We start from the raw sequence: 19,237 nt of genomic DNA on the forward strand, positions 1-19,237 counted from the left end.
AGAGAGAGAGAGAGAGAGAGAGAGAGAGAGAGAGAGAGAGAGAGAGAGAGAGAGAGAGAGAGAGAGAGAGAGAGAGAGAGAGAGCATTAAAACCACTGACAGGTGAAGTGAATAACATCGCTCGTTCCTATGGCTCCTCTCAGGAGGTTGGATATATGAGGCAGCAAGTGTCAGTTCTTGAAGTTGACGTGTTGAAGCAGGAAAAATGGGCAAGCGTAAGGATCTGAGCCACTTTGACAAGGACCAAATTGTGATGGCTAGACCACTGGGGCAGAGCATCTCCAAACAGCAGGTGTTGTTGGTTGTTCCCAGTATGCAGTGGTTAGTACCTACCAAACGTGATCAAAGGAAGGACAACTGGTGAACTGGCGACAGGGTCATGGGCGCCCAAGGATCATTGATGTCTCGTCTGTCTGGTCCGACAGAGTCTGTCTGTCTGGTCCCACAGAAGAGCTACTGCAGCACAAATTGGTTAAAAGTCAATGCTGCTATGATAAGAAAGGTGTCAGAAAACACAGTGCAACACAGCTTGCTGTGTATTGAGATGCGTAGCAGCAGACCGGTCAGAATGCTCATGTTGACCCTGTCCACCACCAAAAGCACCTACAATGGACATGTGAGCATCAGAACTGAACCATGGAGCAATGGAAGAAGGTGGCCTGGTCTGATGAATCACGTTTTCTTCTACATCATGTGGATGGACGGGGTTAGGGTCCGATCGAGCATCTGCGGGATGTGCTGGCACCACAAGTCCAATCCATGGTGGCAACACCTCACAACTTCCAGGACTTAAAGGATCTGCTGCTAACGTCTTGGTGCCAGATACCACAGGACACCTTCAGAGGTCTTGTGGAGTCCATGCCTCCACGGGTTGGAGCTGTTTTGGCGGCACAAGGGGAGCTACACAATATTAGTGGTTATTAGTGGTGGTTTTAATGTTGTGGCTGATCGGTGTATGTACATATATATGATAAAATATGGTAAAGCAAATGTTTATTGCAAAAATATCGCAAATCGATCGATTAACCATTTCATCAATCAATCTATCTGTCTTTTTCTCTTTGCCTTTGGGCTCTTCCCTTATTGGTCTCCCTCCATCTCCCTCTCCCCCTCTGTCTCTCTCCCTCTCTCACTCTTCTCTAGCTGCAGTAACACTTGGCTGGTGGCCATGCCTGCAAATGAGCACAAGGACAGCAATTATTCAGCACACACACACACTTATACACGTGCACACACACACACACACACACACACACACACACACACACACATACATGTTGTGGACTTGTTGCACTCTTCCGTTCGTGACGGAGTGAACGATGGAGCAATGCTCCTGGAAACAAAATCTCTGATGGAGATGGATTCTCTGGTGATGGAGCTCAAGTTACGACTTCCTGTACACACACACACACACACACACACACACACACACACACACACACACACACACACACACACACACACATTTGTTGGATCGTTGGGAGTGTTGGATGAAAGAGGGAAAGCGAAGCAGAGTCACACTGATTGATGAGGTCAACACACTGTAGCAACCACACACACACACACACACACACACACACACACACACACACAGATTTGTTAGTGATCATGTCAGCTCACTTACCTCACGCTGACACACACTGTGTGTGTGTGTGTGTGTGTGTGTGTGTGTGTGTGTGTGTGTGTGTGTGTGTGTGTGCATGCGTGTCGCTAGAGACTGAGGGTGTGAGTGTATGTCATGCAAGAGAGTGTGTAGTTTAAGGGTATGTGTGTTTGTGATGGAGGGTGTGTGTTGAGTAAAGGATTTTTTGTGTGTGCGTGTGTGTGTGTGTGTGTGTGTGTGTGTGTGTGTGTGTGTGTGTGTGTGTGTGTGTGTGTGTGTGTGTGTGTGTGTGTGTGTGTGTGTGTGTGTGTGTGTGTGTGTGTGTGCGCGCGCGCTCACTGCAGTGTGTTGACCTTCTCATCCATCAGTGCAATTCTGCTTCGCTTTCCCTCTTTCATCCAACTCTCCCTCGCCCTCACTCTCTTTTGAGATTTTCATTTTTCAAAATGCTTTATTGACACACAGTCTCATCGATCAACATGTTGACTGTTATGAAAACAAACAGATAGACGTCAGATAATGTAAAACATTATATTGTGTAATGTCTATGTTGACAAATTTAACAATCAATGATGTTTTTTTTGTCATATTGTGGACTTCCTCTCTTCTCTACAGAGTAGAGGTAGAGTAGAGTTAGGAGCAGGTAGAGGTAGAATAGAGTTAGGAGCAGGTAGAGGTAGAATAGAGTAGAGGTAGAGTTAGGAGCAGGTAGAGGTAGAATAGAGTAGAGGTAGAGTAGAGTTAGGAGCAGGTAGAGGTAGAATAGAGTAGAGGTAGAGTAGAGGTAGACAGACTGTCCCTGCTCTGGTCCTGCTCTGGTCCTTCCTTTCCTCGTCTGGTCACTGGTTGTGCCGAGTGGTGTCTGATGGTCCTTGATGGTCTCTGGTGTTGTATGGTCATCTCTGGTTGTGTATGATGGAGTCCAGTGGTGTATGGTGGTCTCTGGTGGTCCCTGGTAAACCCTGATGTAGTCTGGTGGACGCCGGTGGGGTCTGATGGTCTCTTTTGGTCCCTGATACTCCATGATGGGGTCTGTAGTGGTGGGGCAGGAGTCATGTACCTTTTCACATTGTTCTCCCTGGAGGTGTAGGCAGGTCAGATCAATGTTCCCCGCTACAGTGTTCAGTACAGTGTACGCTACAGTCTGAGAACAGCATCAGAGTTCTGCCCAGCAACACAGTTTGTACTGGGTTGTGCTCTTCTCAGCCCTCAGCTCGGGGGGGGCGGGGCTTAGCTGCACCTGTGGCAGGTGTGTCCATGTTGCTCCAACTGATGGATTAACCGTCAGAAGATCACAATGTGTGAGTGCAAACTGCTCATAAGCTCATTAGCCTCCTAGTACACTGTTTATACTGGAATACTTCTTGGTCGGGACATTTCTGTTGTTCATCTTTTTCCTTGTGTTGTCCTTTGTTTTATTTCTTCTTTCTTTTCTCTCATTTCTTGTCTTTTGTCTTCCGACTTTTCCTTTTTCCTATAATCTTTAATGCTGACTCGGGGGTTCCATTGATATTTTGCCTCTACTATATTTCCTGATTTATTCAATTTTTAGCACAAAACATTCTAATGAGCTCATCTTATTCATGTCTCACCCTCTCTCTCCCTCTCCATATCTCTCTACCTCTCTCTCTCTCTCTCTCTCTCTCTCTCTCTGCAGTAGCAGCTACCTCACCCTCTCTGCAGACTAAAGGCCTGGCCAGCTGTGTTCACCTGGACAGGTAATGTATATCTTTCTATCGTTATATTGTTCATTCTATCTAGTTGCAACACTTGTCTGTCTTTCTTGGAACATTAACATAGGTATAATAAATACCGGGTGTAGCGATTCCGAAATATTCATATTCAAAATCAATAATTCATCGAAATGAGCCTTCAATTTCAAACTTAGAAACCACAAGCAGGTCCGCAATTGTCCTTGTATTTTTGTGGGTAATGCCCGACATGGTCGCCATATTGGGGCGGTCAAGATCCGCTGGTAAACAGATGCAGTGTGCACTCAAGGCTGCAGCTCGCCCTGCTCCAAACTGACTGTCATGTAATTTGGATAGGGTGTTGGGAGCACTGTGGTCGGCTCCAGTGGGTCCGCTGTGCCGCATCACCAGCGCGTTTCCCTCTCCTCCGGCGTTTCACGGTGTGTACAAGGGAGAGTGCGTCTTTGAACAGAATGTCCAGTAATTCCACTGATGTGGGAAACTGGGAAATAATCCTGACCATCACCGACGGAATGTCCTCTAGTGCAGAGGTTCCCAACCACCGGCTTACAGAGCGTGCCCGGCCGTGGGACATTTTCCACCGGACCGTGTGAACACGGGCGGGATTTTTTTCTGAAGTGACCTGCAGCGGAGCAGCAGCAGGAAACTGAGTAAATTAAAGACATCTAGGGTTTTATTTGCTTTGTTTGGAAAAAAGATCGCTCTGATTGGTGCTGAGGAGATGCAGGTAGTAATTTTCCTTTTACTGCAAGCGTTCCCCTCTGGCAAAAATAGCATCCGTTTTTCTGCGCTTATTTTGGTGAGTAACTTAAAAGTAGTGTAATAAGTTAAATAGTGTAAAAAGTAAATATTGTTTATGATTCTAAAGTCTAGTTTTGCTAAAGCTCTTAATTGTTTTAGTTTGTTGTTTAAATATTCTCATATTTTTATAATTTATTGTGATGGCTAGACCACTGGGGCAGAGCATCACCAAAACAGCAGGTCTTCTTGGTTGTTCCCAGTATGCAGTGGTTAGTTATGGTGGTTAGATTTATAATTTTTTATCTTAAAATAAAAGTTGCTTATTGAGAAACAAGTGTTTTTCTTTACAAATCAGGACTTGATAGTCTAACAATGACAATGGCCGTCAATGCTGAAAAAATTACACTTGTTTAAATCGAAAATCCAATCAAATTGTGATCTTACAATCGAAAATTAAATCAAATTGATTTGGAGAATCGTGACACCCCTCACAATAAATACCTTTGATCGGGATCATAGCAATGGCAAATGACATCAATCATCCAACAACTTTCTTATAAATTATTCTCATATAATGATACTTCTGCTACTACTACTACTACTACTACTACTACTACTTATAATTGTAATCATAATAATAACTCATAATTCAATAAGCCAAGCACTTTCAGGATAAAAACACTTTGCAGCGTGTGGAGCGCCGGTGCAGCTTGTAGTGGGTTCAACATGACTACACACACACACACACACACACGCACACGCACACACACACACGCACACACACACACACACACACACACACACACACACACGCACACACACACACACACACACACACACACACACACACACGCACTGGCTGACAGCTCATCGATGGCTCTGTTTGTGTGGGAAGAGTGTGCACATCGGCGTTCATGTGGTGATGTAACACACCCTCTCTCTCTTTCCATCTATACCTCTCTCCTCGTCACTTTTAGTTTCCCATGATCAAAGTTAGGCCTCTGGTTTCCCTCTACCCCCTTGTCTCACTCCCTGTTCTCTCCCTCTCTCCCCTCTCCTATAAATCGTTATAATATTGATATTGTGATATTGTGAAGCCGAGATATCGTCTGGTTCTGGTGACTTGGTGATTGTGGCAGTTCCGCCTGCCTCACGCCACCGGATCGGCATTTTCAGTGCCCTCCGGCACAGAAACACGGGCAGAGATGTTGCAAACACACCCGTTTATTGTAGAAAGTGGCAAGATGTAACAAGCAGGGAGCAGATGGACACATGACAGAGGCTCTGTGTGTGTGTGTGTGTGTGTGTGTGTAGGGATGCGTGATTTACCTGTTGCTTGTTGATCGCTCTGACGAGCAAAAGACGTACAGCCACCCTGATCCCTGGCCCAATTACCGAGACCCAGGAAAGGTGTGGCTTCTTAAACTACACCACACCTACACCACAGCATTACAGTAAAGTAATCTATTAGAGTAAAGTAATGGAGTTTTCTTCGGCACAAGCTTTGGAGGGAGAGTGGATTGTCTGGCACCTGGGGGTTGTTAGTCCGATCTTCAGCTCGTCCTGGCTAATTTGCTGAGGTATCCTTGAGCTAGTCACCTAACCCCTAAGAGCTACTGACGAGCTGGTCGTCTACTTGTGGCTGACTGTGTGTGAATGAGGGAATGTGAGCCAAGGGACACAAGCCAAGTGCTTTGAGCGGCCTCAGTGGCGACAAAACTGTATAAATGCCGTCCATTTACCAGGTTCTAATCAATGATCATAATACCCACATTACCAATGATTGGTTCTCAGATATTTTGCCTTTGTCACCCTTTTCATATTTGTCACTCCCAAAATATCATCAAATTATCGATATTGAGGTATATGGCAGTTTCGCCTACTACACGCCACCCACGTGGTGTTTTTAGGGCGCTCTGGCACAGAGATACAGACGATGGGGATGCGACATTGTAGCATGTGGGCTAGGTGGAGAAAGCCCAGGAACAGATAGAAGGTGTGACAGCACTTGGCTGTCACAGCAATAGCTCCTATCTTGTGTGTATGTGGGGATGGAGGTTTTACCTGTTGCTCGTTGATTACTCTAATGAACAACAGACGAACGGCCACACCTGTCTTGGGTCTCGGTAATTGGGCCTGGGATCAGGGTGGCTGTAAGCCTGTTGTTCGTTAGAGTAATCAACGAGCAACAGGTAAAAACCCCCATCCCACACCCACAGGAGAGGAGCCCGTGTCATGACATGTTGTCCATCTGTTCCGGGCTTGTTCCACCTAGCCCACTCCAATAAAACTGGCATGTTTTCAACCCCATTGTCTGTGTCTCTATGCCAGAGGGCCCTGAAAACGTTAGACCAATCAACGACAACAACAGGTATACAGCCACGCTGATCCTGGGCACAATTTCCTTGACCCAGGAAAGGTGTGGATGCTCAAACCACACCAATCCCCACACCACAAGTTATTTGTCTTACAATGTTGTGATGTTAATTTAATGAATATGGTCCAGACCTAGCAGGAACAGACCTTGAGAAGGGCCATCCAGAGAAGGTGTGTGATCGATGCGCTCTGTTGATAAGATCCACGATCTACTGTAGTTCGCGGTGAAGTAACCGACGCCTCTGAATCTGACAGATTGTCCCCTAGCCTCTGCTGACGGATGCCTCAGAACCCATTGCTGACAGAGGGGAGTGTCAGCCGCAGATGAATTAAAATAAAAACGACAGTTTGTCGCTTTCGGGGGAGTGTTTGGGAGGCATCTGGCGGTTTGCAGGATCTGTAAGATGGAGCGTAAACGCTACTTTTAGGAGCCGCATGATCAAGCAAAAGAGACCTTCTGATGGACATCTGTGCTCAGTGGAGACGGTTTGATTTCCAGGTCGTTCCTGGACAAAAGTCCTTCTGGATAGATGCATGGATAGATCAATAGATAGATTAGTGGAAAATGATATATGATAGCTGGATTGATGATAGATAGAAAGATGATAGATGATTGATTTTTCAGCCAATGTATTATGATTTGTACTTTGACTCTAAATTAATTTGAGTCGATTTGACCGGCCGTTACGTCTCTTGTCACGATTGTTTTTCCCAGGTGCACTGATCTCGGTCAGAATGCATCGCTCCTGTTGAAGTAATTTATACAAAGCTCAGCGCAGACTGAGCTGCCAGCAGCAGCAGCAGCTCTGTGATATCATCAGAGGAACAGAGTCGACTGAAACAGATTCCTTCCTTCAGAGGAGATGGAGCTTGAAATTGAGCTGGATGTAAAACTCCTTGTTAACTTGTGCCTGAAAAAGTTTTGGAATGAAAGTCAGTTTTTTCATAGACTTTAGCTGTAAAGTGCTCATAGCTAATAGGGAAATGCATTTTTTTCTGAGTTCAGTAGAACACTGTAAAACACATACAGTACAAACAGATTCTATGGAACGTCATTTGAGTCAATATTAAATAAATAAATAAATACATATGTCTAGGAAATAAATCCTGAAATAAATAAATGAGGCAGTAAATATATAAATAAATGTCAACATAAATATAAATAAATAAATATAGCTAAATAAATAGATAAATCATTTTAAAAAGGGCGTTTGTCAAAAGACTGTTTTTATTTACTTTTATTGAATTATTCTACATTTCCATCTGTTATGCAAATGAATGGGGCGTGGTTATCTCAGATTCAGAGCCGACGGAGAGAGGGGGAGCCGGCACCGCCGTTGTCACTCTCCTACGCATCAGTGAGTGGCTGCTTGGAGCTGGTCCTCAGCTCCGGTCCTCAGCTCCTTGTGCCTCCTTGGTTGGAGCCAGGGGCCGGTAGGGAGCGGTCCGTTCACAGTGGAGGGCCACCACCCGGTCCGCTTGACCAGCCACACCCTCTACACCACGTCCGACAGCTGAGGCCCTTCTTTCTCTCCGGACAGTAGACCCACGCCTGGGTCTCGGTTGCAAAGTCTGTTATTCGGGCAGCGGGAGTCGTAGGACCATCGATTTCTTAAGACAGGTTACATGCAAAGTAAAAAAAAATTGGTGATTATCTCAAAAGCTCAATAACAAATGGAAGATCTGACCTAAAGGCGATGGTGGGACAGTTGAAACTTTCTCTTTGGATCTGCACTTGGTTGTACAACGGGGCATTCGCAGCCACGCTCTTCGACAGCCGCGAAAAAATTTGTTTTAGGTTAAAAACTACCAGAGTTTTCTTTTAATTGTGACAAGATGCAGGAAACAAGTAGAACGTTCAAAAGACATCATAGAAGGGTGATCAACTAAAAGAGAATGGAATAAGTAATAATACAGTTTACCAGCTATGAATGATTCTCAGCCCAATTCATTCCTGGTTACAGGAATTTACAGTTTTTTACATTGCATATAAATCACTGTAGTATGTCTCTCACATTCTTGTCTTCTTAAAGCCCCGGCAAAGACCTTTACAAGTGGGTGGACCCTCAGGCCCTCAGGCCCCCGTTGGCCGCATCGGGCCCCGTTCGGGTCGGTGGGTGTTGATGGATGAGGTGTGCAACGCTCGCCGCTCCACTTGCCTCCACACGCTGATGCAGCTGTCGTCTCCAAAGCCGAGACCGACACCCCGCTCTTCTTACATAACATAGCACCTAGAACGAACCCACACCACAGATCTGAAACCCCAGCATTTTTACCAAGCCCACAGCACCAATATTTAACTCGGCGCGTGCACTGAGCTCACTGCTCCGATCGTAAACCCAAAGTTTAGACGGAGGCCAGAACTCGCAAACAGCCACACCTGTCCTGGGTCTAGGTAATTGAGCCCGGGATCAGGGTGGCTGTGTGTGGCCTGTTGTTCGTTAGAGTAATAAACAAGCACCAGGTAAAAAAAACAAAACCATCCCCACAAACACAGGAGAGGAGCCCTTGTCATGACATGTTTTCCATCTGCTCCGGGCTTGTTCCACCTAGCCCACTCTCTAGAATAAAACTGGTATGTTTTCAACCCTATTGTCTGTGTCTCATTGTGAAGGGCCCTGAAAACGCCACTTGAGTGGCGTGTGGCAAGCGAAGCTGCCACAGTCACTGAATGTAGCTCTAAGGTTTGCATTTCATATTGCGTCAACCTAGAGAGGTTTCACCAGATGATCCAACGACTCATTTCTTCAGTGTAGATGGATAATGTGCAATGCGGGGACAGTTCAGCGGGTTTGTCATGACTTGTCTTGGCGATGCAACAGTCAACTCTGAGGATTATCTGATTCCCATGTTCTTCTCCTCCTCCTTCTGTCATTGTTCACTGCTCTCTCCCCTTTATCTTTCACTCTCTCTTTCTTTCTCTCTCTCTCTCTATGCCTCTTGTTCTGACCTTCTCGGAAAACCCAATACGGGCTGGTTAGAGTCGAGGGTGGCGACCCGGAAGTCCAAATGGCGGCTTTTATCTGGGTGTCCTCATTAGAGGAACTCAAACTGGGACTGAAGGTCTCTGGTGTTTTATCACCATGGGTTCAGAGTGAAGGACAATAGGGTGTATTCATCAGAAAAGGTCCGCTTTTGATTTGGACACTCGATTCATTTCAGCTCAGAGGAAGCTATGCATCCCTAAAAATCTAATTTGCAGTTTTCCTGCTCTGGTTGGTGTGTGTCCAAGGAAGGATTGAACCGTTAATTAGATGTAGTGCATGTACAGTATGTTGGAAAATAAGCACTTGGAGCTCTTGCACAGTCAAGGACAAACCACTCAGGGAATTGTAAAATCAGTGATATCAGATCATTGTGGGCCAGAGAACAACATTGTGGAGGGCAAAATGCAAGAACAATGACTAGTGTGAACAAAACACCAGTAGTAGGAGTATACGATCCACTGCAATCAGAAAATAGCCACAGTGGTAAGTGAACTGTAAATACTGTCCCAAAAAGGCAGCCAGAAAACACCAGTCGCAACCTCTCCCTGAAGAAGGCTATAGAACACTTGCCAAAAAGGTTGACAAAGTCTTGAAAGGAAAACTCCGGTGTTTTATAACCTGAACCTTAAAACTTTAAAAGATTCTGGTACAAATCAGTTGGGTTGACTCCCAATGATCAAAGCATATGGTATCGGTTAGAAAATATAGAATTTTCCATTTTAATACTTTGTCAACATTTTCGGCAAATGATCTATAGCCATCTTGTGGAGTCATCCTTGACGCTATTCTCTCAATACCGGATTTTTCTCTGCTCACCAGAAAAGGCAAGCGTGGGCAAAGCTGGAACGTCGGAGTCGCTCTCTCACTTCGTCTCCTCCCTCTCTCACTCGGGGTTACTCACTCTCGCTCTCCTCCTCTCTTGTTCCTCCTCTATCCATCATCCAGGTGTGACCAGTAGGTTGTCTTCCGCAGTCGTCGTTTAGCAACATCGAAGAAGACAACTCCAACCTTCCACAGGTAAGACCCCAAGATACAGGGGATCAACGAAATACTTCCTAATTCCCGTTTGCTAATTGATAATAACCTCGAGAGGAACCATGGGAGACCCTGATCCAATCTCATATCCAGGTTCAAATTTAGGACGTAGGAGGATTGGCAATTGGCATTCCAATTTTGGCAACCATTTTCTCAGTCTGGGCAACACAAAAGCTGAGGCATGGTTGCCAAAATTGGAATCATTTTATAACTGAGCGAGATCGCCAGGTAGATTGACAATGGCCCAAATCTGGTACCCTGGGGCAACTGGGTAACCCTTATTGTTGTGCCCTGTATTTTAAGAGGTATGGAGGCTGCCCAGACGTCCTGGATCGCTGAGAGGTCGCATCTTGGCCTGAGTTCACGTCGGCATCCTCCATAACATCTCCCACTTGTTTTTTCCCCATGAGTCATTGCGGCACAGCAGGGTTCAGCTCTCACGGTAGAACTACACCAGGTGCGTTGGCGCAGCGCACGGGCGCGGCGTGCTGTGAGTGCACGCTTCCCTTTCAATACACGTTAATCCACAGTTGGAGCTACACAAGCTACGTCAGCCGCACGTCGTCCGTGCAGAGCCGCGCGGCGTTTCTCTATTTTTGCACGAGAGGTCTATTTCTTTTTCAACTGCGCGCGGCGACACGAGGCTTTTCCATAGAAACACGAGATTAAACTCCATAGAAATGTTTTAGTGAAGAGTGCAATCAATTTCAATGTGTTTTATACAGTATGAGCCCACATTGTAGCAGAGACCGAGAGCTGCTGTCCGATTTGCTCATTGATCAAGACGTTTTAAATACAGAGAACAAACGTAAACGTAATCGGTAGAAGTCATGCAATAAGATACGTCGTCCTGGCTTCAAACCAGTGACTGAGATCTTCAGTTTGGACCAAACGTCGTCTGGGACGGTGTTTTGGTTTGTGGATCTATATTTAGCTCCTGTTAAGAATGTGTAACTCCCAAGCAGCAAGTTTAGCTGTGTGTGTGTGTGTGTGTGTGTGTGTGTGTGTGTGTGTGTGTGTGTGTGTGTGTGTGTGTGTGTGTGTGTGTGTGTGTGTGTGTGTGTGTGTGTGTGTGTGTGTGTGTGTGTGTCTCAACTCAAACAGGCTGTGCCTGTCTCTAAAGCAGGCCGTGTGTATGTAAGTAAATTATGGTGTGTGTGTGCGTGCGTGCGTGCGTGCGTGCGTGTGCGTGTGTGTGTGTGTGTGTGTGTGTGTGTGTGTGTGTGTGTGTGTGTGTGTGTGTGTGTGCGCGCGCGCGTGGCTTTAAAGGCTTAAGTAGGGTGTGTAAGTGCATGTTAGTGTGTTTGTGTGAACTTTATGATAGTTCAAGCAGGGTGTGTGTCTACATCTATACTTGTAGTAGTGTGTGTGTGTGTGTGTGTGTGTGTGTGTGTGTATTCATATTCTTGGGTGCAGGGAGACAGTAAGCTGTCATAATCCTTTCAGTAGGGGGGGAGGGAAACAACAGGACACAAGGAGGACTGGGAGTTCTATCAGTGGGTTCTAGAAACGGTCCTCAAAATGGACATTTGTTTATGAGTGTTGTCCTGGTAAGTCTGTGAAGTCCTTCAAAGCGGAAATAAAATGTCATGTATTTGCAATAAGTAGAATCACTAAGTAAATGTAATTCAAGTGTAAATAAGTGCTGTGGAATGATTTGACTTCAACTAGTCAGTTTCAAACGGACCTGACACTTTGGAATACAATAACAATGGACTTGGACAACAAAAGTCAACCGTAGAGTTTCAGGTAGACTAGAGTCGTACTAGAGGGAGAGAAGAGGGAGGGAGAGGTAGAGCTGAACGAGGTGGGGCAGATGGAGGTAGAGCACCATCATCCTGCTTTTCACAGTGGCTCCCTCTTGTGCCGTTGCTGCACCAGGTCCAGTTTCTCCGCAAAATGAGATTTCCTCCCAAACCAGATTTCCCGGTTGAAGGAGGGACGAAATAAACAAGGCGCAAAAGCGAGCGTCTCATCTCATCTGGATCTGGAGGAACAGACCACACTGTAATCACGTCAGGAAGACGAGTGTCACCGTTGCCACGGAAACGTATGCAGTCCCACCCAGCGTCGCCGTCCAGGATGAATTGATTAATATGTCAGTGATGCTAGAACGCAGAATGGACGAATTGAAGGGTCTAAATGATTTACTTCATTTTCAACCCTTTACCAATTTTTTTTGTGTAATCACATTTTATGTGAACGTACCATCACAGTGGCTCGTGGTTCGGATCAATGGATCATGGGATCATTGGATCAGTTATGAACGACCCCCCCCTCACCCTAGAGGTCATGGTATGACCCGCTACGGGAAGGATGTGGAGCACAGGCCCCTCCCACTGTCTTGTAGCATTACCATGGAAACTGACATCTACGTGGATGGGTGTGATGAACTGGACCTGGTCCTCCATCCTGGGTCCCTCTCGTTTGGAGGATGTTTAAGAGGCAGTTTTGGGGATGAACGTCTACCAGGTGTTGCTGCATCCATCGCCGTGGATATGATCACTGTGACCGGCTGTGATGGACCGATCCAGTCCTGATGGAGAAAGAAAGGAAAACATCCTGGGTTTCTCTGGTTTGGAGGATGATTCCTGGATGGGAGGCAGTTTTGGGATGAACGTCCACCCGGTGTTTCATCACCATGGAAACCATGACCTCTCCACACTGTGTCCCGCCTTCTACTTAAGCTCTTTTTGTTTAAGACTTTGACACAGTGTAAAGTATTTTGCCTTTCACCATGTACAAGTCTATTTCTTTTGCCGTTGTAAAAGCGCCTGTTGTCTCTTTTTAAAACCACCTAAAACAGGATTAAAAATCAACTTCTGTTAAAGGTTCATTTTTGTTGGGAAGTTCTGCTCAATTAAAAGGTGTTTCCATCAATTTGGGTTGAGGAAAGTTAACCGTTGAATTTGCATGTTTCTATTTCAATGTCAATAATTTTCGCTCTGACTCTTATGTTTCTCACAAACTCAAGTGTTTAGGTTTTAAACCTGGAGGGGGTGATGCAACGCACCCTCCCCAGCGTTTTAGGACATTGGTTACTGCCATGTGATGCAAGGAAAATGAATGAATGTAAAGATGGGGGTCCTATTGGGTCTGGTGTTGAGTTGGCGGACGAGGTTCTTCTTAAGAGGACTTCCAAATCCTTATTCATACAGTTCTTTGGAGAAAATGAAGTAGTGGATACAGTTCTTTTATTTTTATTTTTTACCAACTCATTTTTTTATTGTTGAAGGTCAGACATGAGAAAATAAGCATTGGTACAGCAGTATGTATGTAATAACACGTATAATACAAGTATAACAGCGGTGTAATAACACATGTAATAGCAGTGTTATAACACCTGTCTACCATTTGCACAAGCGAAAATTATTGACATTGAAATAGAAACATGCAAATTCAACGGTTAACTTTCCTCAACCCAAATTGATGGAAACACCTTTTAATTGACATTTTATTAAATGTGATATTTCTGGCGTGGGGTTTAGAATTCCACTTCAAAACGTAAAATTGTGGAATCTTACGATTTTTATGAAAGTGATCAGGGTCAGGCGATGATGTCAGTATCATAATTGCGTGAGCTCTAGTGATGGGTGTACAGCAGTGTGTGAGGATGTATAAAAGACAAGTAAACACACACACACACACACACACACACTCTCTCTCTCTCTCTCTCTCTCTCTCTCTCTCTCTCTCTCTCTCTCTCTCTCTCTCTCTCTCTCTCTCTCTCTCTCTCTCTCTCTCTCTCTCTCTCTCTCTCTCTCTCCAGTCCGAGGGATTGATCGCTCCCACTAAATGACATTCCGACGTGCGATGGGATCCACGAGGCGAGATGATTGACCCACATTTAGATGGTGGAGGGGGGAGTTAAGGTGGTGAGACCGGGATGAGAGGGGCATTTAGAGAGGAGAGATGGAGGGGGGCGGGAGGGGGGCGAGAGGGAGAGAGGGGTTAGATGAGGGTGGGATACTGGATCACGTGATCCAAGGGAAAGAAAGATCAATGGGAGAACAAGGCGAGAAAGGGATTCTCATTCTCTTTATTTTTATTAATTTGGTTTATTTTAAACCAAATTAAATGCTTTATAAACGCAGCATGTTGTGTTCAATTTAAATTACTGTAACAATATAATAAATGTAATACAAAAGTCATAAAACGGAATAAAATCAAAAAGAATATTAAAATCAAATAATTCATTTTCCAATGAAAATACTATTGCTTTTGTGACACATAAGCATGAGAGAGAGCGAGAGCGATTAAAAAAATAAAAATACATAAAAACCTTTAATAAAACAATTTGGATGTTTAAAACAACAAAGGGACAAAAAAAAAAAAAAAGTCTAAAAATAACAACGGAAAACAACAAAAACATAAATAATAGAGCACATGATTACGAGTCTTATTTCAAGTTGGGGCAAAAGAAAAGACTTCCCTCCACTGCAGAACAAATGATACTGGAGCAGCACCACCGCTGTGTGAAATCATCCAGGCTGTTCATCAGTTTGTGGAACCCGTCGTCCACCCAGACCCGGGCCCTCACCAGAGCTACAGAGAGGACGGCTGCTCCCGGGTCAGATCTGCTCTCCACCATCGTCTTCCGCCTCCTGTAGATGAACAGCTTTCCTATCCCCTGCAGGAAATTCACCAGTTGCCATTTTGTCGCAGTTGTTTTTTTTTTTTTTGTATCCTGCACCATAAATAAATTCAACATTGGACTATTTATCTCCAATGTCCGACATTAGATGTACAGTGAACAATTGTTTCAGTCAAGTCACAGAAAGGACACTGTTTTTGGACAGTTGGGTGAAGAACGTTGACAAAAGCACTGGCTCCAAGAGAGCCGTGTAATATCCTCCACTGGAGATCACCTGCTCTCATGTTTAAAGGATCTTTATACAAGACTCTCCACACTGGCATGACGTCCTCTGTGCCCAGGTACGCTCTCCACACTGTGTCCCGCCTTCTACTGAAGCTCTTTTGGTTTAAGACTTTGACACAGTGTATTTTGCCTTTCACCATGTACAAGTCTATTTCTTTTGCCGTTGTAAAAGCGCCTGTTGTCTCTTTTTAAAACCACCTAAAACAGGATTAAAAATCAACTTCTGTTAAAGGTTCATTTTTGTTGGGAAGTTCTGCTCCGTTGCTGTAGTCCCCCAGCTCCTCCTCTCAAAGTCTTTTAATCCACCCGTTTAGAATGTCTCTTGTGTACCGTGTGGATCTGAGGTTTAGCAGCTGAGCTGCTGCCTGGGTGTTGTGGAGTCCTGGTCCTGCTCGACCGTTATGTGGCGTAGCGTGATGTTCCCGGTGGAAACCAGTCACTGGGAAAGTCCTGGGGTGTGGTTGTCCTCCACGTCAAACCTGGCTCCCTGGATCAGAGGCTCCTCCAGTAACCAGTGCAGGGAAGATGCAGGTTCCAACCTTTTCCATTTAAAAAGAGACCGTGTTTTCAAAAGACTTTGATTAAAAAAAAGGTAAAATGATTATTTTGAAGGAAGTAAAATCTGTTAAGAACAGATTACGTCCAGCCCTAGCCCACCTATCCTTCTTAAAATGCTGCTTGTTAGCTGCCTCCACACTACATCACTGGTACCAGTGAGGTAGCGCTGAATGTATTGCAACCGAAAAGTTGCAATCCTGCTGTTCAAGTGGAACCATTAGACATTGAATTTTCCAAATCAAACCTGCAGGCGACTCCAAACAGGCGACCCTGTGCCACCGTACAGGGGCCACCAAGTTATTAATGACTCAAATTCTTCCTCTGTAAGACATTTTGGGTAGAAGCCACTCCCACTTGGCCAACCTCCCCTCTACTTTTTCTGTCACTCCTTCCCAGTTTGTCTTCATTGTCTGTTTATCCCCAAGATAAACGAAATATTATAATCATATAAAGATAATCCTAAATATCTGAGCCCAGTCTTACTCCAGCTGAGACCTCCTGGTAGTTTGGAAAGTCCAGTGGTCCAGCTCCCAACAGCAAAAGCATTGCTCTTCTCCTCATTTAATTTTTGCAGCTGAAATAGTATCCAAATCTCTTACTATTTTTCCCAGTTTTCGAATGTCTTCTTTTTTGTTTGTACAGTAAAGACAATAATGTCGTCAGCATAGGCTGATAAAACATATTTCATACTAAAATCTGATAAAAAAACAGTCCTTCTAAAACATCTTGGATCTTTTGCAACATTGGTTCAATGGAGAGTGAGTCCAACATGCCAGATAATGAGCTACCCTGTCGGATCCCCCTGTGCACATTGAAACCGCGACTCAGACCCCCAGTGATCTTCAGTACACTCTCAATGCCCCGATACAAAACCTTGATCTTGGCAGTGAGACCTGGGACCAAACTTTACAAAGTTTTCAATAAGAATTGATGCTCAACCCTATCAAACGGCTTTTGCTGGTCCAAGGAAATGAGACCAGTAGCTAAATCCCATGAACCAGAGATGTCCAAAATGTCCCCAATCAGTGAAATATTGTCTAGGATGGAGCTACCAGGCACGCAGTACATCTGGACCTGATGAATGACCTCTGCCATTACCGTCCTATGTTTGCCAGCACCTTGGACAGGAGCTTGTAGTCTGTGCAGAGCAGAGATAGCTGTCGCCAGTTATTTACGTTGCTTTTTTTTTTTGGTAAAGGGTTTAAACACCCTCCTGCAGCTCAGAGGTAAAACCCTTTCAATAAAACTTTCATTAAAAACATTTGAAAGATCTTCATTTTGTTCTTCCCAAAAAGTCATCAATGCCTGGGGCCTTGCCCCCCTCCAAGCTCTGCAGCAGGATATACAGCTCATTCAGGGGCCAGTGGCCCCCCACCTCCATGCTGGTCTCCTCAGAGACCCGGGGCAGGTTGCTGCAGAATGAGTTGAACAACTCTTTGTCCTCCACATAGTCACTGCTGTACAGCTCAGTGTAGAACTGCACAGCCCCGCCACGTATCTCTCTTGGATCCCTAAGCTCCAGTCCACTGGCAGAGTGCAAAGTGTGGATAAGTTTGCTTTGTTCTCTCGTCTTCTCCAAACTGAAGAAGAACTTGGAAGGTTTGTCCATGAGGTTCTCGGACTGAAAACGTGACCGGACCAGCCCCCCCCCCCCGGCACTTTAGTGCCAAGTAGGTCCACTAGCGCATCTTTTTTAGACTTGAGGAGTTTAAGATCTCCTGTGGACGCTAATAAACCCTGCAGTTCCACTATCTGTCTCTAGATCCTTCATAGACCTGTTGATGTCTTGAGAGTGTACTGGTGACACAGTTGTTTAATCTCTACTTTTCCACAGTCCCACCATTGTCTGAGAGAGGTAAAATCCTGCTTCCTCATTCTAAAAACACTCCAAAAAAATATAAAACCATCCAGAAAATTATCATTCAGTAGGGTGATATTAAAATGCCAATAAGCACTTTTTTTAAGACTGAGGAATGGTAAAAGCGACAGGCGTCATTATACTCTTTTAAAAAGTGTTAAAATGATGTTTGAAACAATAAATCCTGTCTCGTCTGGCGACACAGAAACAAAGGCATGGTTCACCGTGACGCTCCGTTCCACCACGTGTTCACCTTCTGTACGGAGCGGATAAAAAATCACGAGCGCACTGTTCATCCTGGCTACGGGCACAACGCTGCCAGGACCGACAACCTGGACGTGTCGGTGGGAACCTGGGAAATGGTTTTATTTGTTGATATAAAGCTCTAAAAAAAACGTTTGAGTAGATTCCCAATGGGTGTGAAACAGCTTCTTTTTTTGTGGCGGTGAAAGGTTTGACTCTTATTTTGAGAGTCGGTTCAGTGGGTTTACTCAGTGAACAGATTTGTTCCATTTTTCGACTTTTCGTTCATTTCATTCAGTTGGTTTATTGTGAGTATTGCGTCACAATCTGTTAGTAGGTCATAATTGTAATAATAATAATAATAATAATACACTCTTCTACCTGTTTGTGACGTGTTGAGTGGTAAACAGCAGTGTGGTGACGCTGTGGGATTATTTCATTGTAAAGAAGTGTGACGTGGCAGAACTAAGGTTGGTGGTTGCTCATGTGTTTCCTACTGAGCCTGACTTTAACCTGAAGTGACATGAAGAGAAGAGCTGTCTGGTCTCCAACCAGTCTGTGATTGATGGGTGTGAGGTTGTAATGAGGACCAGAAAGAGGTCACGGTCAATAAAAACGTATCCCCACACCACCTGCTGTCGCCTCTTCAAAATCCTCCCTAGCAACCACTGTCAACTCTCTAAAATCCTCCCTACCGACCACTGTCAGCTCTCCAGTATCCCTCCCTAGCAACCACTGTCAACTCTCCAGAATTCCCCATAGCACCCACTGTCAACTCTACAGTATCCCTCCCTAGCAACCACTGTCAACTCTCCAAAATCCTCCCTCGTGACCACTGTCAACTCTCCAGTATCCCTCCCTAGCAACCACTGTCAAGTCTCCACTACCCCTCCTCAACAACCACTGTCAACTCTCCAGAATCTTCCATAGCAACCACTGTCAACTATCCAGTATTCCTTCCGAGCAACCACTGTCAACTCTCCAGAATTCCCCATAGCACCCACTGTCAACTCTACAGTATCCCTCCCTAGCAACCACTGTCAACTCTCCAAAATCCTCCCTAGCGACCACTGTCAACCCTCCAAAGTCCTCCCTCGCGACCACTGTCAACTCTCCAGTATCCCTCCCTAGCAACCACTGTCAACTCTCCAGAATTCCCCATAGCACCCACTGTCAACTCTACAGTATCCCTCCCTAGCAACCACTGTCAACTCTCCAAAATCCTCCCTCGTGACCACTGTCAAC

The sequence above is a fragment of the Zeus faber genome (genome assembly GCF_960531495.2).
Source record: "Zeus faber genome assembly, chromosome: 2".
In the NCBI taxonomy this organism is placed as follows: Eukaryota; Metazoa; Chordata; class Actinopteri; order Zeiformes; family Zeidae; genus Zeus; species Zeus faber.